At 44.8% G+C, this 23,648-nt stretch overlaps 1 long non-coding RNA gene across 1 annotated transcript in view; it reads right to left on the bottom strand.

The window, feature by feature from the left end:
- Positions 1-1,387: 1,387 nt before the first annotated feature.
- The window catches only part of LOC121819415 (uncharacterized), a 30,396-nt gene continuing 8,135 nt past the window's right edge, over positions 1,388-23,648 (bottom strand). Inside the window, exon 2 of the long non-coding RNA XR_006059655.2 lies at positions 1,388-23,198. This is a non-coding gene — a long non-coding RNA (uncharacterized LOC121819415). The remainder of the gene's footprint in view (positions 23,199-23,648) is intronic.

The following is a 23,648-nucleotide window of genomic DNA, read 5'->3' as shown; positions in this document are numbered from 1 at the left end:
ATTCCTCCTTTCGTTCATCCATCCATCCATTCATTCACTGAACAATTATTTGCCAAGCTCTTTCTATGCACTAGGAACCTAATACTGGATAAAGTGAGTTGAGATTTGGATAATGTCTGTATACCATTACTGACTTATGTGTTTTACTAACAATAATCACCAACTATGGAGCATGCTCTGTCTAGAGAACTGAGCATAAATCCAGGCAGTGACGTCCAGCAGGCAGCAGGAAAGAGGGTTGAGCTGGGCTTTCTGTTGTAAATGTCATCCCCACAGAATAATTCTGGCAGTCATGGGAAAGGGTGCTTGGAGAAGAGAAATCTAGTTTCACATGCATCATCCATCATGCCCAGGCTTCATCTGTGAGCTGAGAACAAAGTGTTTCTTGGGCCTGTGTGGCTAAGAGGAAGAGGCAGTAAAAGCATGAGTTTTGGAGAACAATCTGGTGCCAGCCTGGGTTCACACATCAGCCCTACCAGGTAACCTTGAGAATGACCCTGAATGAATTGGCTGGCTTTTCAGAGTTTTGGATTCCTTAGCAACAGAATGAAGATGTGAATGCTCAGCCAAGTGTTAAGAGTAAAGAAATGTAGAAATGTATCCATTCAACTGCAACTATGTAGCAAATACCTATATGTCCCAAGTTCTAGAGTAAAGGACTTCATGGAGGCCAATCTTAGGGGCTTCATCTAGGAGGAATAGGTGAATCTTTGGGGCTACCACAGCTCTGTTCTAACTCACCTGAAACAGCCAGTCTCTCTCTGCCCACTACGAATCAACACCAATCTGCCCTTTCCCCACCCTACACTCAAGGTAACATTTTTTGCAATTAGAGGGGGAAAAGAAAAACGAACATTCTGCTGTCCTCTGCAGAGCTGTTTTCCAGAGCTGCAGAAAAAATTTCCACGAGAACCGTGCTGTTCTCGGCAGCCACTGCTCCACTCCCAGCAGCCAGAGGCTTAAAGTTTTATTTGTGGTTTAGGTTACAAGCAGGGGTGAAAACCCCAGAAAAGGGGGGGCAAGGTGAAAACGTTTTAAAAGTTGAGAAAATTGCCTTGTGTTCTCAAGTGCGGGCAATTTGTCCAAACACCTGAGCTCTGTAGAATCCTAGTGGTCTGACTGTGGTTTCTATTCTGGGGCTCTGGGCCCAGTGTCGAGAGTGGGGGATGTTGTTTTCATACAGTAAGAAAATCACAAAATCGCTTTTTACAAGATATTAATGAGTAGTTTTACCATTTCAATGGCAACATTGTTGAAGGTCTTGAAAAAAAATCCAGGTTCAGGATTGGAGGTGGTTTTGTTCTGAAGGTCGTCGCTACGTTAGGGCAAGTTTGTATGCCCCATGCACAGTGAAGTTAAACAAACCAAAATGTCAATTTGGAGCAGAGAAAGGTTTATTGCAGGGTCGTACAAGGAGGCAGGTGGCTCATGCCCTGAAACGTTCCAAGCTCCCAGAAGTGTTTCAGCAAAGCATTTTTAAAAGCCAGATTAGTAGGGTGGTGGGTGAGGGTCAGTGGTTGCTGGCTCGCTGGTTCTGTGATCAGCTTGTGCACAATTCTGTTTATAAGTTCTTAGGCTCCAGGAGACTTAGGGCTATGTGCTCATAGTCATCAAGTAGTTAACATCTTCCATTTGGTGGGAGGTTTTCATATCTTTAAAACAACTCAGGAAATGTATATCAGATATTGTTATCTAGGTATTATACTTCAGAGAGTAGCTAAAGCAGAGGATATGGGGAAGGCCTGTCTGGGGAAGGCTTCATAAGGTCCTGCTCAGACACTCAGTTATGCCCAACTCTTTGTGACCCCATGGACCGCAGACCACCAGGCTCCTCTGTCTATGGGATTCTACTAGCAAGAATACTGGAATGGGTTTTCATCTCTTTCTCCACAGGATCTCCTGATCCAGGGATCAAACCCATGTCTTATATCTCGTACATTGGCAGACAGATTCTTTACCACTGTGCCACCTGGGAAGCCCCCTGCTTGGTGACAGCTATATAATGCATTTCACAGATATTACCTGCAGAGTTTGGGGGTTGTCCTCCCAGGATCCAGAGCAAAGAAAGCTAAACATTCTAGGGACAGAAGTGTCCAATAAAGTCTTCAAAGTTCAAGCCTCTTCTTACACTGATGACAAAAACAAGGCCCAGAGAAAGCAGGCAGCATGCCCAGGGCAGGACAGCATGTTTGTATTATTGTAGAAGCAAGTCTAGACTCTTGGCTCCTAGACTTCGAAGATCTTTCTGGCAGTCTTTGAGACAGCCCAGAGGTGACATTCCACTTCAGAAACCGGCCTCCCCTCGTGTTGACATTTCTGCGGCAGTGACTTTGAAAGCTGCCTTTTATGGCCCTAGCTTTGGAAGGGCAAACACTGTTATCAGTAGAACAACACAGGTGGCTTCTGGAGTTGGGTCCAGGTGGAGCTGAGCAGGAAGGGGGGCCCCTCTGCATAGGCAGACGTGACCCAATCACCTGTCTGGGTTCAGAAGGGGACACAGACCCTCCCTGGGGAGTGGGACAAGCAGCTGGTATGAAAGAAGACAAGCGGCTGATGGTGAAGGAAGAGCTTGGCTTTGGGAAAGCCAAGACGGTCTGAGTCCTGGAGATGCTGCTTGCCAAGAAACTTCCTGACCGAGATGTTTATAAAACAAGGGTGATGATGGCTCAACCACAAGTGCTCAAGATTCTAGGTTGCTAGTAGCTCTTGTATTGGATAGTCCAGGTATAGGATTGGAGAGTGCTGCTGGGGACACTAAGCTCTAGACATTGGTTGCTTACTTCTGGTCTTGCCATCTAAGAACAGAGGGTGGTCCAGGTGAAGTCTCCACCTCTGAGGGTTCAGGCTCCAGGCAGGGCCATCTGGGGTTCCAGGCTCATCTCACCTTCTCAGTCCTCTCTAATAATATAGGGATTTGCTTTCAAGGTTTGGATCCTGGCTGAGTGACCTTCTCATGCTTCCTGGAGCAGAACTCCAGGCCAAGAATATGTGTGGGGTCAGGGCAATGCTTGATATAAGTGCTACTGTTTAAAGTCAGAAAGCCTTGATTCAAGTCCTGGTTCACCTGTGAGCTGTGTGCTTAGTCGCTCAGTCATCTCCAACTCTTTGCAACCCTATGGACTATAACCTGCTAGGCTCCTTTTACCATGGGGATTCTCCAGGCAAGAATATTGGAGTGGGTTGCCATCCTCCAGGGGATCTTCCCGACTCAGGGATCGAACCCAGGTCTCCCGCATTGCAGGCCAGTTCTTTACTGTCCGAGCTACCAGGGGAGCCCAGCATTCAAGTCCTGGTTCACCTATTCAGATTTTATTGGTCCTGGGTAAGTCAGAGAACCTCTCTGATTTCCTCATTGGTGTTCTTCCTGCCTGGCAAGTCGCATACTGGTACGAGAATGAAGTCACGAACGTAAAAGATATTGTAATCTGTAAAGAGCACTAATAACAACTGGAAACTTCTAAAAATAGGGGGTGGCTTTCTTTTCGCTCTGTCTCTTCACCAAAACAGCATTTAGGCAGAGGTACGTAGCTGCCTTTGAATCTATGTAAATAGATGTTGTACTATTTGAAAGGTCTTCCCACGTGTCTCAGTGGTAAAAAATCCACCTGCCAAGGTTTAGTCTCTGGGTTGGGAAGATCCCCTGGAGGAGGAAACGGCAACCCACTCCAGTATTCTTGCCTGGGAAATCCCATGGACAGAGATGTCTGGCGGGCTACAGTCCGTGAGGTCACAAAAGAATTGGGCACTACATAGCGACTAGCGCAAACACAATATTTATTACAGAAACGTTCTCCAGATGTCTAGAGATGAGAAGCTGGTAGCCAGAGACACCCTGAAAGAGTTCCCTTAAGAGAATGGGGAGGGGAAAATAAGCACTCTTTGAACATCTATTACATCACTTTCATGTATAAAGAGTGAGGGTGAGGATGATGAAGGCTAACTTTATTAACAGGTACAGTTCTGAGTGCCTTACACACATCAACCCCATTTTGCAGATAAAGAAACCGAGGCACTGAGAAGTTAACAACAGTCAACAAGGTTGTCCTAAGCTGAGGGTTGGATCCCAGCAGTCTGGGTCCCAGGGTTATGTGTGTAAGCATTGCCCTGCACTGCTCCCATAGATAGCATGCTGTCAGATTCTCATGTACACCACCTGCCTCTTTCAGACAGGAAAGTGAGACTCGGGAAAATCGGGTAATGGTGCAGCGTCACACAAAGGAAAGACCAGAGGTTTGCTGAGGTTTTTCTTACTTCAAAATTATTTGCTTCTTTGATGTGGCAGCCTGGATGGGAGGTGAGTTTGGGGGAGAACGGATACATGTATATGTATGACTCAGTGACTTCGCTGAAACTATCACAACATTGTTAATCGGCTGTACTCCAATGTTTAAAAAAAATTTTTTTTTTCAAACAAATTATTTCTTTCTTTGTCTTTTTAAATGGTAGAAAAGCACCGTTAAGAATGAGTCCAAATGTAGCTTTCTGTTACATCCTCACTTGAGTCCTGTTTGGCTCAAAGAGAAGAGGTCAAAGGGAAACTGAGGAAAACTAGGGAAAACCACCTAGGCCGAGCTTGGCACATAGTAACATAGGGTGTTGGATGGAGTCTCCCAACTTTCTCACCTCTTTTCTTTCTCAGAAAAGAAATGCAGATCCTTCTGCCATTACAAGACAACAGTATGCCCTCCTCCATTCCGGTTCTGAACTTTTTGGACAAGTTCCGGTTTGACTATGATAATCTGAAAATGTGAAAGCAGCCTTTAGCCCCGCATTTCAGCTCCAATCTGACCCAGGAGGAAATGCAATGTCACCTTGTTATTTGACACTGTGCTGCTACTAATGCAACTGAAGTTTACATTCTTTCTTTTGGCAGCCACCACACACTGCTGACTCACAACTCTCACGTCCTGAGAGCCTGTCTGTTGCCCTCTCCTCTATTTGGCCTGATTCCATTCCTTAAGACTCTCCCATTGGCATTATGCTGGGATTCATAAGGGATCCCTTCTGAGGGTACCTTGGGGGAGCTCTCAGATTAGGGGCTAATCCACATCCTCAAACGTAAGCCTTTGAAGTCCCAAAGATCACCGGGTCCAGTGGGTGACTAAACAGTGCTGTCTGACTGCTGGGCAAGTAGCAGACAGAGTTCGATCAGTAAATGACAAGAAAACATCCCTTGACTGGGAATAAATGAGCCTGTGACCTTGGGTGAGGCTCACCCCAGGAAGAGTTGGGGAGCCATAGTTCATTCCCCCATGGATTCACTTTAAAGTAGTGCTTGGTAGTTCAGGCTTTGGAATCTGGCAGGCCTGGATTCAAAGCCACTTACCAGCATTGTGATTTTAGGCCAAGTTCCCACTTTTAAAACCTCAGTTTCTTTCTATAAACCTGGAGTCACAACAGCACTTACTTCATCGTGATATCGAGAGAACGAAAAGAGAAAGCATAAATAAATGTTTTACCCCGGGGCCCGGGCACAAAAGAAGAGTTCAACATTTGTGGAGATTTCTCTCATGTCTTTGCTTTCCCATTCAAGCATCTGTAGAGCAAATACTCACCCAGAGTCTGTCGGGGTAAATGAAAGGAACACAGGTGAGAGTAAAAGCTTGAGGGCAGGATAAGGATCTATCGAATAAAGGTGCTTTCAGGAATCACCCAGATGCCTTACAGAAACTTTGCCCTGCTTCTGGGTTTGGACTGCTGGACACACCAGCAGCTTCACCCCACCCCAACACGCACACGATTTCTGGGGTCATCTCTGAGTTCGAAGTTTCTCAGGTTACTCTCAATGTGACCTTGGGCAAATTCCATAACTCATCTCAGCCTCTGGCACATTTCCTATAAAAGAGATACGTTCATATCCACAGTGTGGAGATTTTACAGTAGGTCAGCCGATAACAAAGGTAAGGTGAGAAGCCAAGCCTGCTCTTGGCTGATTCCCCATGACTTTTATCTGTGTTTCCCCCACCACTCACCCTTCCTGCCAGCCTCTATCACCATATGCCAAGATTGGGCTAGATGCTGGTAGTCAACAGACACGTGATAAGCTAGCCCTGCCTATATAGAGTTTCAAGTTTGCAGGGGGTGCAGGGAGGGTGAAATAAATGTTTGAATTTCCAACCCTGACAGAGAGGGCTAAGAACTGTGACAGAATTATGTTCAACCCTATGTAAGAATGCCAGAAAAGATCAATCACTTTGTCTGTTGGCCCTCAGATTTTTCATCTGTCAAATAGATGTAATTTGTTTTTACCTCACGTGAGATGCCTTAAGTGAGTTAGTAAATGTGAAACTATGCGTCGGAAAGTTTGGCTCTATACTGTGTGTGTGCTCAGTCATGCTCGACTCTTTTGGCCCCATGGACTGTGTAGCCCGCCAATCTCTTCTGTCCATGGAATTTTCCAGGCAAGATTAGTGGGATGGGTTGCCATTTCCTACTCCAGGGGATCTTCCTGACCCAAGAATCGAACCCATGTCTCTTGTTTCTCCTGCATTGTCGTGCAGATTCTTTACCCCCAGTGCCACCTAGGAAGCCCCTTCGGCTCCTACTTATTTATCTATTTCCCCATTAGAAGTCAGTCTTCTTGAAGGAGAACGCATGTCTCCCTCATTTCCCTGTCCCCAGCACGTTGAGACAGAGCAGGTGCCGATCAACACTGAACTGAACTGATAGAAGAATTTATTATCTGATTTGATTTCCCCAACCTCAGAGAGGTCCACCCATTTTGTAGATAAAAAACTGTGTACAGGGTTCAGCCAGTTCTTGGCAATCAGTGACTGAACCAGACATCTTCAGACCTGTTCTGATGACCTTTCTACTAGATTCCACAACAGAAGCTCAGGTAGGATGACAGTACTCTGCTGGACATGACTCACCCTTCTCCACGGTCACTAAGCCAGTCCATCAACCTCTCACGCTGCGTCATGGGTGGAGGTGAGCCTGGAGCTTGAAGAGAAAGCAGAGCGGTCCTGCTGGGCCGGTGTGCCCAGGGACCCCTCAGGGCAGCCAAACACGTCACCCAGGAAATCCCTCATGGGGTGGGGGGTGGCAGTGGGGTGGGTACAGAGATGTCACACTGGATCCACTCCCCTCTCTCCAAGAGTGTCTGAAGGGCAACACCTACCCATCACTGTGTCCAGTGGCCTCTAACACAGAGGCATCCCTTCCCCTCCATTCCCAGGGCCAAAGCCCTCATCATCTCTTGTGTTGACTAGGCTCTCAGCCCCCACTTTACGGACCTTCCTTTAAGAAATTAAGTAACCTGCCCCAGTTACACATTATGACTATGTCATGCTGATGTTCAAAAAAATCTTTAAAAGCTCCCCAGTACGTAGGGAATGAAGTCCAAATCCCTGGCTCACCATTCAGGCTCTCTTGATGACAGCCCCTCTCCATGCTTCCCTGAAGCCCTTACATTAGCTCAGGGTACATATCGTTATTCCTCAGAGTTGTCTTTTACCCTTTGTTCCCCTCGCCCTGACTAATATACTTTCTTTCCCTTCAAAGGCCCTCTTATTCATCCTTCACATCTGAGCTTAAAAGCCACCTACTGAGGACTTCCCTGGTGGTCCATTGGCTAAGAATTCATCTTCCAATGCAGGGGACCCGTGTTAGATCCCTTGTTGGGGAACTAAGATCCCACATGCCAAGGGGCAACTAAGCCCACGTGCCATAACTACAGAAGCTCATGCACGGCAATGAAGAGTCTAAGTATCATAACTAAGGCCCAATGCAGCCAAATAAATAAATATTTTTTTTTAAAAAGTCACCCCCTTTAGGAAGCATTCTCTGATCTCTTCAGCCCAAAATGATAGCACTAGTTATATTTGTTTATCATGTTTTGTCCAATCATAGTGATTAATACTTTGACATGCTTCCTTTAATTTGATGCTTCCCACAGTCTTAGTCATGAATATCATTAATCCCCTTTATAGATGTGGAAACTGACACTCAGAAAGCAGAACTAAGCTGCCTGACCTCAAACACCTCACGGGATTTCACACATTAGTCTGCCTGCCTCCAAAGCTGCTCCAGGATTCTTGGTTCTTACTCAGCTAGTTCTTTGTACATTTTTGCTGCACTCATCTTGCTCAGTTCAGTTCAGTTCGGTCGCTCAGTCGTGTCCAACTCTTTGCGACCCCATGAATCGCAGCACGCCAGGCCTCCCTGTCCATCACCATCTCCCGGAGTTCACTCAGACTCACGTCCGTCGAGTCAGTGATGCCATCCAGCCATCTCATCCTCTGTTGTCCCCTTCTCCTCCTGCCCCCAATCCCTCCCAGCATCAGAGTCTTTTCCAATGAGTCAACTCTTCGCATGAGGTAGCCAAAGTACTGGAGTTTCAGCTTTAGCATCAGTCCTTCTAAAGAAATCCCAGGACTGATCTCCTTCAGAATGGGCTGGTTGGATCTCCTTGCAGTCCAAGGGACTCTCAAGAGTCTTCTCCAATACCACAGTTCAAAAGCATCAGTTCTTTAGTGTTCAGCCTTCTTCACAGTCCAACTCTCACATCCATACATGACCACAGGAAAAACCATAGCCTTGACTAGCTGGACCTTTGTCGGCAAAGTAATGTCTCTGTTTTTGAATATACTATCTAGGTTGGTCATAATTTTTCTTCCAAGAAGTAAGCGTCTTTTAATTTTATGGCTGCAGTCACCATTGGCAGTGATTTTGGAGCCCCCCAAAATAAAGTCTGACACTGTTTCCACTGTTTCCCCATCTATTTTCCATGAAGTGATAGGACTGGATGCCATGATCTTCGTTTTCTGAATGTTGAGCTTTAAGCCAACTTTTTCATTCTCCTCTTTCACTTTCATCAAGAGGCTTTTTAGCTCCTCTTCACTTTCTGCCATAATGGTGGTGTCATCTGCATATCTGAGGTTATGGATATTTCTCCCGGCAATCTTGATTCCAGCTTGTGCTTCTTCTAGTCCAGCGTTTCTCATGATGTACTCTGCATAGAAGTGAAATAAGCAGGGTGACAATACACAGCCTTGATGTACTCCTTTTCCTATTTGGAACCAGTCTGTTGTTCCATGTCCAGTTCTAACTGTTGCTTCCTGACCTGCATACAGATTTCTCAAGAAGTAGGTCAGGTGGTCTGGTATTCCCATCTCTTTCAGAATTTTCCACAGTTTATTGTGATCCACACAGTCAAAGGCTTTGGCATAGTCAATAAAGCAGAAATAGATGTTTTTCTGGAACTCTCTTGCTTTTTCCATGATCCAGCAGATGTTGGCAATTTGATCTCTGGTTTCTCTGCCTTTTCTAAAAGAGCTTGAACATCAGGGAGTTCAAGGTTCACGTATTGCTGAAGCCTGGCTTGGAGAATTTTGAGCATTACTTTACTAGCATGTGAGATGAGTGCAATTGTGTGGTAATTTGAGCATTCTTTGGCATTGCCTTTCTTTGGGATTGGAATGAAAACTGACCTTTTCCAGTCCTGTGGCCACTGCTGAGTTTTCCAAATTGGCTGGCATATTGAGTGCAGCACTTTCACAGCATCATCTTTCACAATTTGAAATGGCTCAACTGGAATTCCATCACCTCCACTAGCTTTGTTTGTAGTGATGCTTTCTAAGGCCCACTTGACTTCACTTTCCAAGATGTCTGGCTCTAGATTAGTGATCACATCATCATGATTATCTGGGTCGTGAAGATCTTTTTTGTACAGTTCTTCTGTGTATTCTTGGCACCTCTTCTTAATATCTTCTGCTTCTGTTAGGTCCATACCATTTCTGTCCTTTATCGAGCCCATCTTTGCATGAAATGTTTCCTTGGTATCTCTAATTTTCTTGGAGAGATCTCTAGTCTTTCCCATTCTGTTCTTTTCCTCCATTTCTTTGCATTGATCGCTGAAGAAGGCTTTCTTATCTCTTCTTGCTATTCTTTGGAACTCTGCATTCAGATGCTTATATCTTTCCTTTTCTCCTTTGCTTTTCACCTCTCTTGTTTTCACAGCTATTTGTAAGGCCTCCCCAGACAGCCATTTTGCTTATTTGCATTTCTTTTCCTTGATCCCTGTCTCCTGTACAATGTCACGAACCTCCGTCCATAGTTCATCAGGCACTCTGTCTATCAGATCTAGGCCCTTAAATCTATTTCTCACTTCCACTGTATAATCAGAAGGGATTTGATTTAGGTCATACCTGAATGGTCTAGTGGTTTTCCCTACTTTCTTCAATTTGAGTCTGAATTTGGTAATAAGGAGTTCATGATCTGAGCCACAGTCAGCTCCTGGTCTTGTTTTTGTTGACTGTATGCTTGCTAGATGTTGTGTTTTCCTACAGAGATAATCTACTCATTTCTACTCTGATCTTCCTGAAAACAGAGGACTATTTCTTAAGCACCTTTAGCACTCTGTATAGCGTCTGACACATATTGGGTTGTGAGACAGAAAGCAGGAGTTAATCAGAATTTACTGTGTGTAGTCCAGGGCTAGTTGCTATACCGACATCCACATACACACACACACACACACACACACACACACACACACACACACACACACACACACACCCTTTAAGTGTTGTTAGACCGATTTTACACTGAAATAAAGAGGCCCAGAGAAGCTAAATGACTTTTCATCATCTAAATTTTGAGATTAAATTATTTTTTAATCATTTGTATGTGTTTCTTTTTCAAAAAATAATTCTTTTGCAATATGAACCGATACAAACTTTTGAAGATCACGCATCTTTAGAAGAATTCAGATTTGGGGCTTTCTGAATCCAGGGGTCATTCCACTATAACCATCTCATTTCTGACATATTTGAAGAAAATTTTGGTATATGGTATTATTATTATGGTCAGCTGCATATGACAGAAAATTCACAGTCGCTGTGAGGGTTAGTTCTTTCACACATGAAAGAAGCCCAGAGGAAGGTGATACGTCCCATGGAGGCAGAGGCCCAGGCTCCTTCTGTCTTGTTTCTTTTCTTTTTTTTTTTTTTATCTTGTTTCTCTGCCTTCCTTCATGCATAGCTTCCACTTTCAGGCCCAGCACAGCTACTCTCTCCAGCAAGAAAGAGCAGGATGGAGGGCATGTTTCCTTCAATCTAGAACACCTCCCAGAAGTCTCCTATGTCACTTCGGCTCACATCCCATGGACCAGAACTTAGATACCTGGCAACACTTAACCATAATGAAGGTCAGACAATACCAACTTCACTTGTAGCAGCCACACACCCAGCTAAAATCCAGGGATTTTATTATAAGGAGGAAGGGGACAACCAGTTGTTCCCTGGCATGGGTATGAGTGTTTTGTTTTCAGAATGTGTTTGCCCTGCTTGCTAAAACGGATTCATGATTAGAAATGCTTCACCTTTCTGAGATACTCTGAGCCCTCTGTAGAGGAGATTAATATACACTGAGGGAAGACAACCAACTGCTCATCAAGGACCCAATTTCTGCATTGGAAGATGGATTCTTAACCACTGCACCACCAGGGAAGTCCTTGTAGATTTCTGGGTTTATTTTTTTTGGCTGGGCCATATGTGAGATCTCAGTTCCCTGACCAGGGATCAAACCTGTGTGCATAATGGGAGTGCACAGTCTTAACCACTGGACCATCAGGGAAGTCCCAAAGACTGAATTTCTGAACCAAATGGTCAATAGTCCCTCTCTGAGGCAAGGTCAGGTATGTGTTCTTGGCTATTGTTCCCCAGGTCTATATGAACAACGTGCACAGCTGTGCATGCATACTTAGTTGTGTCCAATTCTTTGTGACGTTATGGGCTGCAGTCCTTCAGGCAAGAATACTGGAGAGGATTGTCGTGCCCTCCTCCAGGGGATCTTCCCAACCCCGGGATCAACCTGCGTCCCCTGCGTCTCCTTCACTACAGGCAGATTCTTTACCTTTGAGCCACCGGGGAAGCTTCTACAGGACCTTAGGCAAGTCATTTGACCAGTGTAAGCATGTTTTCTTTTTCAAAAGCAAGTTTGCTTTTAAAGTGTGGTGTTGGAGAAGACTCTTGAGAGTCTCTTGGACTGCAAGGATATCCAACCAGTCAATCCTAAAGGAAATCAATCCTGAATACTCATTGGAAGGACTGATGCTGAAGCTGAAACTCCAATACTTTGGCCACCTGATGGGAAGAACTGACTCATTTGAAAAGACCCTGATGCTGGGCAAGATTGAGGGTGAGAGGAGAAGGGGACGACAGAGGATGAAATGGTTGGATGGCATCACCAACTCAATGGGCATGAGTTTGAGTAAGCTCTGGGAGTTGAAGGATAGGAAAGCCTGGTGTGCTGCAGTCCATGGGGTCGCAAAGAGTCAGACATGACTAACTGAACTGAACTGAAGCATGTTTTCTACCAGTTAAGTGAAGACTAGAATAAAATAATATCTACCCCATAGGGTTGCTGGGCAGTTTAAATGGAAACATGAGAAATTAATTTTGTTAGTAGATTTTATTTAATCCAATATATTCAAACTATTGTCATTTCAACCTGCAACCAATTTAAATTGCCAATGGAATATTTTACACTGTTTCTCATACTTAGACTTTGCTTTTCTCTTCTTTTTTTAATTGAAGTGTAGTTGATTTACAATGTTTCAGGCGTATAGCAATGGAGAAGGAAATGGCAACCCACTCTAGTATTTTTGCCTAGAGAATCCCACAGACAGAGAAGCCTGGTGGGCTGCCGTCTATGGGGTTGCACAGAGTCAGACACGACTGAAGTGACTTAGCATGCACGCATGCATTGGAGAAGGAAATGGCAACCCACTCCAGTATTATTGCCTGGAGAATCCCAGGAACAGAGAAGCCTGGTGGGCTGCCATCTACGGGGTCGCACAGAGTCGGACACGACTGCAGCGACTTAGCAGCAGCAGCAGCAGGCGTATAGCAAAGTGATTCATCTGACTATATATAAACATACTATTTTTCAGATTCTTTTCCATTATAGGTTATTACAAGATATTGAATTTAGTTCCCTGTGTTATACAGTAGGCACTTGCTGGTTATCTATTATATATATAGTAGTGTATATCTTTTAATCTCAAATTCCCAGTTTATCCCTCCCTGACTTTCCTCTTGGTAACCTTGTTTCCTGGGTCTATGAGTCTATTTCTGTTTTGTAAATAAGTTTCTTTGTATCACTTTTTATATGCCACATATAAGGGATATCACATGGTATTTGTCTTTCTCTGACCTACTTCACTTACTCAGACTTTGAAATCCAGTGTGTATTTTACATTTATAGAACAACTCAGTTTGGCAGATACGTTTAAAGTGGCTGCTGGCTACTGAGGTAGATCTTACAAGTTGAGACTAATATATGTGCCCTTTCTGGGTGCGCCCCTGGCACCCTGTCCTTACAAGCGAAGAAGTACTCTTTCCCATGGCAAGTATCTGTTTACGTGGCTTATCCACAAGCAGCTCCCTTAAGGAGAGGGCAAGTGTGGTCTCCTCAGGGCCTGACATACATAGTACCTAGCAAAGAGCAGACACTCAATTGGTGCTTGTTAAACAAATATTATTCATTTCTCTATCCACAATACCTGGCCCAGAGCTTGACCCTCAGTAAGCATTTAATAAAGATGTATTAAATTAATGAAGTAATGACCCAGTATTTTAATAGTAAGTGAATTTGTGCAGGCAGTTTATTGCAGAGGAGACAATGGCACCTTTCTAGCCCTCAAAGTAACACCTGCTGTTAAGTCAAGTATCCTTCACCACCTCCTTCCCACTCCCCACCCCCAAACAGAACTGGAGCCACCTGGTAAGCCATGGGCCCGCTTAGTCTGGTAAGATCGCACAACGCCTGGCCTGCCGAGATAAGGAGGCAGATCAAGTTCCCACGAGCAAATAAAATGAACTCCCAGCTTAAGGCTTAAATTCTCTGGTTGACGATATTCTTTTTCTCTCAAAATTGACTCAGCACAGTCCATGGTGAGAGTTTCTGAAAAGTTGCCAGCCATTGTGCAACAGAAGTCTAGGGAACTTTACAAAAATACCAATTAAATTCATAATGCCAAGCACATGTCAGCCTCAGTAGCACCGCTAGCTAACAGGATGTCCCAAAGCAACTTGTGGCCCTTCCTTGATTGTGAACTTCATTGGTAAGCTGGGATTAACTGGCCCTGCAGTTGCAAAGATCCTAAGAGACCAGAGTCTCTTGAACATTCCCAGTGAGGGTGAATTTGCCTTGTTTCTGCCAGGCTGTCCTGAAGGCATTTACAAAGTGAGACTTAGCATCATTTTTGTCTTGTCAACCAGACAGGCTGGATGATTTCCTTAGAATTATGTAGAGCTTTCCCTCCATTCCTTGTGGACGACTAAAACACAAACACTATTTAGAAAGATCTGGGCCGAATCATCTCTTTGGAGCCTGGTGGCAGGCCAGGAGGCTGGTCACAAAGGCTGCATTCAGCTGCAAACAGCAGCCTGATGGGCAGGGGCCTTGTCCCAAACATCCTTTACTAGGCTTGGTAGGGGGTGGAGGAGGGGAGGTGTTACCAGCCTCCCAGTATTTGTTGTTGTGTCTCCAGGGCAACGGCGTTGGCCATAGTGAAACCTTGAAACTGCACATCGAAACTTGGGAGGTGCTGCAAAGACAGGCCTGATTGGAAGAAGGCTTTCTCCTGCACCTTTCCCTTGTTGTCTAACTGGAGAGTTTTCTGGGCTCCTTTCAAAAGGCATTAAACAGAAGCTATTGTGTTGGCCGCACCTAGACTATTGCTGGCTCTCATGAAAGTTACGTGTGCAAAAGCTGTACCAGCTGCCCAGGACAGTTTTTAAGAGAATTATACCAAATCAAGCAGCCTGATGTTGCTGCAGAGCTTAGCAGCATGCTGTACTGACTCTGGTTCTGGCGCAGGACAACAATGCCACTTACCTGGGTGACCTTGGACAAGTCAGTTCCAGTCAGTGAGTCCTCTCCTTAATAACAACAAAAAATTCATTTATATTAAACCTGATTCTTAATCCAGTAAATTCTTATTGATTTCCTACTCTGAAATAGATGCTGGAATTGCAAAGTTAAAACCACATGGCTATTCAAGACATGGCAACGACCTAAGTGTCTATCACTGCATGAGTCAATGATGAATGGATAAAGCAAATGTGGTATGTACTTTATACGATACATTATTTCAGATACTAATATGAAAGATTATTTAGCCATTTAAAGAAGGAGGAAATCCTGCATTTGCAACATCATGGATGGACCTTGTTGGCATTGAAGTGAAGTGAAGCAGAAGTTGCTCAGTTGTATCTGACTCTTTGCAATCCCATGGACTATATTCTCCAGGCCAGAATACTGGAGTGGGTAGCCTTTCCCTTCTCCAGGGGATCTTCCCAACCCAGGGATCTAACCCAGGTCTCCCACATTGCAGGAGGATTCTTTACCAGCTGAGCCATGAGGGAAGCCCAAGAATATTGGAGTGAGTAGCCTATCCCTTCTCCAGCAGATCTTCCCAGCCCAGGGTCTCCTTCATTGCAGGCAGATTCTTTACCAACTGAGCTACCAGGGAAGCCCAGGGAAGCAAAGACAAATACTGTATCATACCACTTATATACGAAATCCAAAACAAACAAGCTAACTTGGAGACACAGAGGGCAGACCAGAGATTGCCAGAAATAGCAGGTGGGGTGTGGGCAACATGGGTGAAAGTGGTCAAGAGATACAAACTTCCAGTTTTAAGATAAGTAAGTTTTGGGTGATTATAGTTAACAACACTGTATTTACTATATATTTGAAAGAGGCTAAGAGAGTAGGGACTTATGTTTCTATCACAGAAAAAAATTGTAACTATGTGCAGTAATGAAACAAAGAAAGAAATAACAAAGCATGGAGGACTGAAAACAACAAACAAAACACACGTGCCTACTGAGGGGAAGGGATGAATTGGGAATTGGGGATTAAAGGGTACACAGTACAGTAAGTCTCCTAATGCAAATGAGTTTTGTCCCAATTTGTTCTTAAGTCCAACAAAGTTAGCCTAGGTGTCCAACTAACATAGTCAGCTATATAGTACTGTACTGTAATGGGCTTCCCTGATAACTCAGTTGGCAAAGAATCTGACTGCAATGGAGGAGACGCAGGTTCGATCCCTGGGTCGGGAAGATCCCCTGGAGAAGGAAATGGCAACCCACTCCAGTAGTCTTGCCTGGAAAATTCCATGGACAGAGGAGCTTGGCGGGCTACAGAACACAGGGTCACAAGAGCTGGACACTACTTAGCGACTAAACCACCACCCTCCACAGTGAATCTGCTTCCCACGAGGTGCTTGTGGTAAAGAACCTGCCTGCCAATGCAGGAGACATAAGGGACGGTGGGTTTGATCCCTGGGTCGGGAAGATCCCCTGGAGGAGGGCACGACAACCCACTCCAGTATTCTTGCCTAAGAGAATCCCATAGACAGAGGAGCCTGGTGGGCTACAGCCCATAGGGTTGCAAAGAGTCAGACACAACTGAAGTGACTAAGCACACATAATAGGTTTACAATACTTTCCAGACAAATGAACACATAAAAAGCAAACACACACACACAATAACACATCTTTCATCTCACAATCTTGAAAAGTGCAATGGTACAGTCCAGTACATACAGAGGCTGGCTGAGGGAACACGCAAGAAGAGTCGCTGACTGGAGGAGAGAGAGGAGGTGGGAGACGGTAGAGCTGAAGGATCACCAGCAATAGGAGATGGGGGGCAGACTGCAATTTCACTCACGCCTGCCATGCTGGCACAGGTTCCGGCTCCTTGCTGGCTTCAACTCTATCTGCCTTCCTATCTTGTCATCTTGTCATAGATGACATGGTAGCACTGAATTGCATTCCAAATAGCTGCTGCAACCTTCCTGTACTGTTTTATGCTCTGGTCCTATGCCCCCAACACTAATGGTGCCCCCTCAAACAGAGCTAACTTACACGTAGGCTGGACATGGGAACACACATGTTCGCATCTTGGAAAGCTCGAAACTTGAAGGTTCCTATGTAAGGGACTATCTGTACTATATATAACATAGATAAATAATAAGAACCTACTGTATAGCACAGGGAACTATATTCAATATCTTGTAATAACCCTAATGGAAAAGAATCTGCAAGACAGATATATCTACATGCATGACTGAATCACTTTGTTATATCACCTGCACTTCAATTTAAAACACAGACACATACACTGCCCTCCAGGAGCTCATGTAAACCTAGCAGGCAGAGCTGTATTAAATATTAATAGTAAGCTGGCTCATACCCCATGCCCCCTGCCTGGCTCCCAGTGGAGACCAATCATCCTATAAAAGTTCCTTTCCCTCCCTTCTTCATCCTGGGGTACTCCAAACAAAGCCCTCAAAGATGAAGAAGATCCCATGCATTTTCATAATGCTCTTCTCATGTCCGAGACACATTTACCAATTTGGACAAAATGGGGAGTAATTGGTCTTTTGCTGATTTTATACATCGTGGGCTTCTGTCTATGGGGTCGCACAGAGTCAGACACGACTGAAGTGACTTAGCAGCAGCAGTCTTCATTACAGCATGCTTTCACAATCCAAGGATTTCACGATCTCATTGGATTTTCTTAGCTCTCTGCTGAACCTGGAAGGCCAAGAGATTGTTTCCACTCTAAATTGAAGGTGTTGAGGCACAAAAGAAGTGGTTTGTCTGGGTCATAGAGGGAATTAGAGGCAGAGCTGGGATTCAAACACCCAGTTCCCAACTTCTTCTTTCCAAAAATATTTCTTGAGCAGTTATGTGCCAACATTGTTCTAAGATACTGGGAGGAAAGCAGTGAACAAAACAAACTTCTCTTAAGAAGCTTAAGTTCCAGTGGAAAAAGCATTCTGTTAACAATCACATCAAAACATATTCTATCAGAGAAGAAAAAGCACTATGGAGAAGAAATAGGCAGAAGGAAGAAAATATTAATGCTGAGTATCATTTTTTAATAGAGTCATCTGGGAAGTCCTATCTAAGGATACCTGAGAGAAGCGAGGAGCCAGCCATGTGGGAACTATAGTAGAATATCCAGCTAGAAGGGAGAAGAAGCTTGAAGTCTTAAAAAGAAAGTGAAAGTCTCTCAATCGTGCCTGACTCTTTGCAACCGTCCATGGAATTCTTCAAGCCAGCATACTGGAGTGGGTAGACTTTCCCTTTTCTAGTACATCTTCCCAATCCAGGAATCAGACTAGCATCTCCTGCATCACAGGTAGATTTTTTGCCAGCTGAGCTACTAGGGAAACCCGTGAGGTCTCGAGGTGGGAACACTGTTGGCACATTTGTGGAGTAGGCAGATGACCAGTGCAGGCTAGAGCAAACAGAAGGACGAGGAGACTAACAGGAGCTGAAGCCAGGGAAGATGTGAGGGGTCTAGCTCGTAACAGTCTCTTGGGGGATGGAATGAACTGTGGATTCCACCCAGAGAGAGACTGGAGCCATTGGAGGGCATTGGGCAAAGGAGTGTCGTGCTATGACGTGACTTTCGAAAAGATCCCTCTGGCTCCAAAGTGAGCAATCGTCTGGGAGCAGCACGGATGGACAGGGAGATCAGTTAGGAAGCTCTTGCCACAGTGGAGGCGGGAAAGGACAGTGGCTCAGAGAGAGTGGTGCCAGTGGGGTGGTAAGAGGTGGCAGAGTCTGGATCTGTTCCTCAGAAAGAAGCAACAGGATTTGCTGATGGCTGAATGTGGAGTGTGAGCAGAAGGAGGCAATGATGACACCGCAGCTCTCGGTCTGAGTCACAGGGAGAGTAAAGTTGCCATTTCCAGAGATGGGAAATTCTAGAGGAAGAACAGGTTGAGAGTGATGATAAAAAGTTTTGTTTTAAGTATGGTACTTTGAGATGCATATTAGAGAACCAGTGGTAAAAACAGAGAAGGTAGAGAGAAAGGCAAGCTGGAGATATGTACTCACGATTCTTCAAATTCCCTGGTGGAAGCAAAGTGAAGTGAAAGTTGCTCAGTTGTGTCTAATCCTTTGCAACCCCATAGACCACACAGTCTATGGAATTCTCCTGGCTAGAATACTGGAGTGGGTAGCCATTCCCTTCTCCAGGGGATCTTCCCAACCCAGGGATCGAACCCAGGTCTCCAGCATTGCAGGTGGATTCTTTACCAGCTGAGCCAGCAGGGAAGCCCTCAGATAGTAAAAAATCCAACTTCAATGCAGGAGATCTGGGTTTGATCCCTGGGTCAGAAAGACCCCCTGGAGAAGAGAATGGCTACCCATTCCAGTATTTTTGCCTGGAGAATTCCATGGACGGAGGAGCCTGGCAGGCTACAGTCCATGGGGTCGCAAAGAGTTGGACACGATTGAGTGACTAACAGTTCAGAACACATGTTATTCAAAGCCATCAGTTTGGACTGAAAATAGTCTGGCTCAGACGGTAAAAGCGTCTGCCTACAATGTGGGAGACCCAGGTTCAATCCCTGGTTCGGGAAGATCCCCTGGAGAAGGAAATGGCAACCCAATCCAGTACTCTTGCCTGAAAAATCCCATGGATGGAGGAGCTTGATAGGCTACAGTCCATGGATGAGGTCGCAAAGAGTTGGACATGACTGAGCAACTTCACTTTTCTTTCTTTCTTTCACTTTCGGGATTGAAATCCTCAAGGGAATGAGAGGAGCTAGAGGAGAGGACCGACCATGGAGTATTCCAAAGGCTAGAGGAAGGGACCAGGGGGAAAACTGTGCAGAAGAGTTCCCTTAAGGAGGAAAATCCAAAGATTCCAGCCTTAGTGAAGAAAGTGTTTCAAGAAAAGAGTGACCCGCAAGGTCAAACTGGTGATGGGTTAGGGTGAGGACCTTCCAATTTGGCACAATTGCCCCTCTCTGGAAATGGCAGATCGTGGCACTGACAATGTCTCAGTGATGTGGTGAGGGCAAAAGCCTGACTGAGTGGGTTCAAGAGAGAATATAGGAGAGCACGTGGAGACTGAGAGTAGATTCGCCTCTTTGGGGAGTGTGTCTGGAAAGAGGAACAGAGTCTCCTTCTGTTTTGTAAGTATCATTTGCATCATTTCTTTCTAGGGTGTTAGCAGTCTTAGTCCTTCAGTTGTGTCCAACTCATTGCAGCCCCATAGACTGTAGCCAGCCTCTGTCCGTGGGGATTCTGCAGGCAAGAATACTGGAGTGGGTAGCCATTCCCTTCTCCAGAGGATCTTCCCGACCCAGGGATCTCCCAGAATCCAGGTCTCCTGCACTGCAAGCAGGTCCTTTACTGTTCCACATATAAGGGACACCATACAATGCTTCTCCTTCCCTGACTTACTTCACTCAGTATTACACTCTCTAGGTCCATCCATGTTGACTCACAGACTTAGAAAATGAACTTACGGATGCTGGTGGGAGGGGACAGTTAGGGAGTTTGGGAAGCTCATGTACACACTGCTTTATTTAAAATGGATAACCAACAAAGACCTGCTGTATAGCACAGGGAACTCTGTTCAATGTTATGCGGCAGCCTGGATGAGGGGAGTGTGGGGGAGGATGCATACATGTGTATGTCCGGTTGGATTCCCTTCACTATTCACCTGAAACTATAACTATCACAACGTTGTTAATAGGCTATTCCCCAATACAAAATTAAAAGTTCAAAAAATTTTTTAAAAAGAGGAACAGAGAATTGAGATCAATGGAAGGCTTCTTTTTAAAGATGGTTGCCTTCACAGATTGTTACTGTTACAGCCTGCCGGAGAGGGACAGATGACAATGTCCTTGAGAAGATGAGAGAGATAGGATCAGTTTCAACCCCTGGTGTGTCTTCTACTATAATAACATGCCCCCCCCCCACCAATTAACAAAATTAAATGTTTGGGGATAGTTTTAAATTGCTTTAAATGCAAACATTTCTTTCAATTACATAGAGTGAGTTTTCCAGGAGATGAAAAAATATTGCCACTGGGTCTTGGAGACACTGCCTTGATGAACATCATGAGATGGCCAGTACTGCTGACTTTCCCTAGCATTTCTACACACTTCTGATTTCAGGTTATTTATATGGCTGGCTCCCAGGGTAGATAGAAGTCAGTCACTCAGTGGTGTAGAACTCTTTGTCATCCCATGGACTGCAGCACACCAGGCTTCCCTGTCCTTCACCATCTCCTGGAGCTTGCTCACTCATGTCCACTGAGTCGGTGATGCCATCCAACCATCTCTTACTCTGTTGTCCCCTTCTCCTCTCACCCTCAATCTTTCCCAGCATCAGGGTCTTTTCTAATAAAGTGGCTCTTTGCATTAGGTGGCCAAAGTATTGGAATTTCAGCTTCAGCATCAGTCCTTCCAATGAATATTCAGGACTGATTTCCTTTAGGATGGACTGGTTGGATCTCCTTGCTGTTCAAGGGACTCTCAAGAGTCTTCTCCAACACCACAGTTCAAAAGCATCAATTCTTTGGTGCTCGGCCTTTTTTATGGTCCAACTCTCACATCCATACATGACTACTGGAAAAACCATAGCTTTGACTAGATGGACCTTTGTTGGCAAAGTAATGTCTCTGCTTTTTAATATGCTGTCTATGTTGGTCATAGCTTTTCTTCCAAGGAGCAAGTATCTTTTAATTCCATGGCTGCAGTCACCATCTGCAGTGATTTTGGAGCCCAAAAAATAAAGTCTGTTACTCTTTCCACTGTTTCCCCACTTATTTGCCATGAAGTGATGGGACTGGATATCATGATCTTAGTTTTTTGAATGCTGAGTTTTAAGCCAGCTTTTTCACTCTCTTCTTTCACTTTTATCAAGAGGTTCTTTAGTTCCTATTCACTTTAAGCCATTCACTTTAAGGGTGGTGTCATCTGCATATCTGAGGTGATTGATATTTTTCTGTTCTGCAGCCCCATGACTAGCAAATGACTAGTATATGTGTATTCACAAACTACTTGGGAAAGGAAGGAGAAATAAAAAGAGAGAAGGTGAGAACTGGATCTTCCTGCCCTACTAAACCTTTCACATGAGGCATGAGCTTCATATTATTTTACAAATATACTTTCCTGATAGTATATATAGTAAATAAACAGTATCTTCCTTTTTAATTTGCAAATGACAAAGGCAAAAGGGGGAAAGGAATAAAGATTTATTGAGTGCCCACAGCGTTCTAGGCACTCTGCTAGGCACAGTTGCATGAATTAGTTCTTTTATAGATAATCAACATGATTAGGAAAAAGTTGCATTTTGTACAGAGTCATCAGCACTGCCATTGAGTTAAACAGTCATGTAATGAAATGGGATGCCTCATACAGTAGTGAGCATCCCATCAGTGGAAATATGTAAGCAGAGTACGGATGAGGAGAAACCTAGCACCATCAGGTTTTATCACCTATGGTCCAATCCAATCGTGGGAATCAATGGGTCCACGTGATATCATTCTGTACCTGTATAATTCATACCTCAAGGTTTCTCATCATCAAAACAGAAGCGTATAGAATTTGTTAGAAGGCACTATAGGACAGCACTTAACTGTGCAGATTCTGAAGTCAGACTATCAAGAACAAAAGCTACCTCTGCTATCTATGAATCATATTATGTGCCTCAGTTTCCTCATCTGCGAAAAATTAGAATAATAACAGGATGGGAGACAGTGGAGGACTGAGGAGCCTGGCATGCTGCAGGCTCCAAGGGGTTGCAAAGAGTCAGACACAATTTGGCAACTGAACAACAGCCTCACTCTAAAATTCATCCAAAGTGATTAGGACAGCACCTAGCACATAGTAAGTGCTCAATAAATATTAGTTATTATTCATTCTGTTCAATCGTCTCTTAGAGACTCCACCAACAGTGTCCTGGGCATTTGGGTATCTGTTATGGCCCATGTTTATACCTTAAACCTAAGCCAACTCCAGTTAGAAAGACTGAGCTTAGCACTCAGAAGCTCTTGGGGATTGAGGTGCTTTGATGGGGGTACAGCCAAGCCGGCCCCCTCTCCTGCTCTATGAATGTACCCATCTGCCCAAGTTGGGCAATGTGCAGAAATGTTTATAGCGACCTCATTTGTTTTCCTTTCTGTGACTGCTGGCTTCCAAAGGCCAGGAACCACTGAAATTAAACCAAGGCAGGGGCCAGGGGAGCAGACGGGGCCTGGGTCCAGGCCAGGAGTAATGAAGTGGAAAATGTTCACACCACAGGCAGCATTACAATGCACCTGTACAAACAGAATAAGACGTGCCCCTTCTCCCTCCCAGGGGCCCCACTACCTCAAGACTTCTCTTTACAGCTTTGCTCTGTCCCCTCCCCAGTCAACCGCGCTGAGACCTACAATGGAGATAAGAAACAAAGACATTAAGAGTGGCAACGTTAGGGGAGGGACAGAATGAGAGGGAGGTGAAAACAGAGACACCCTTAGCCCAAATGTTTCCTGTAAGTTCTGGTGAGTTCTTTGAAAGCCAGGTTGCCTAAAACGGGAGAAATGCAGTTAACGAGTGCCAACTAGGCGCTAGGGGTTTGTCAGGTCACTTTCGTGTGCTTTAGCTCATGTTACCTACCAGATACGATTTCACCCTGTTTCACAGACAAGGAAACTGAAGTCCAAGGAAACAAAGCCAGAAGGCGACAGAATCAAGATCTGAATCTGGGTAGCACCATTCCTATTTTATAATGAAGTGACTCTGAGCCAGAATATTGAGTGACTTTCTCAAAGCCATACAGCTATTGAGCAGAAACTCAGAGGTGCTGAGCTCCTGGGGTGGTGGTCACCGCTGCACT

Source organism: Ovis aries, chromosome 1 (genome assembly GCF_016772045.2).
Source record: "Ovis aries strain OAR_USU_Benz2616 breed Rambouillet chromosome 1, ARS-UI_Ramb_v3.0, whole genome shotgun sequence".
Lineage (NCBI taxonomy): Eukaryota > Metazoa > Chordata > Mammalia > Artiodactyla > Bovidae > Ovis > Ovis aries.
This window is presented reverse-complemented; position numbering and strand designations above follow the sequence as displayed.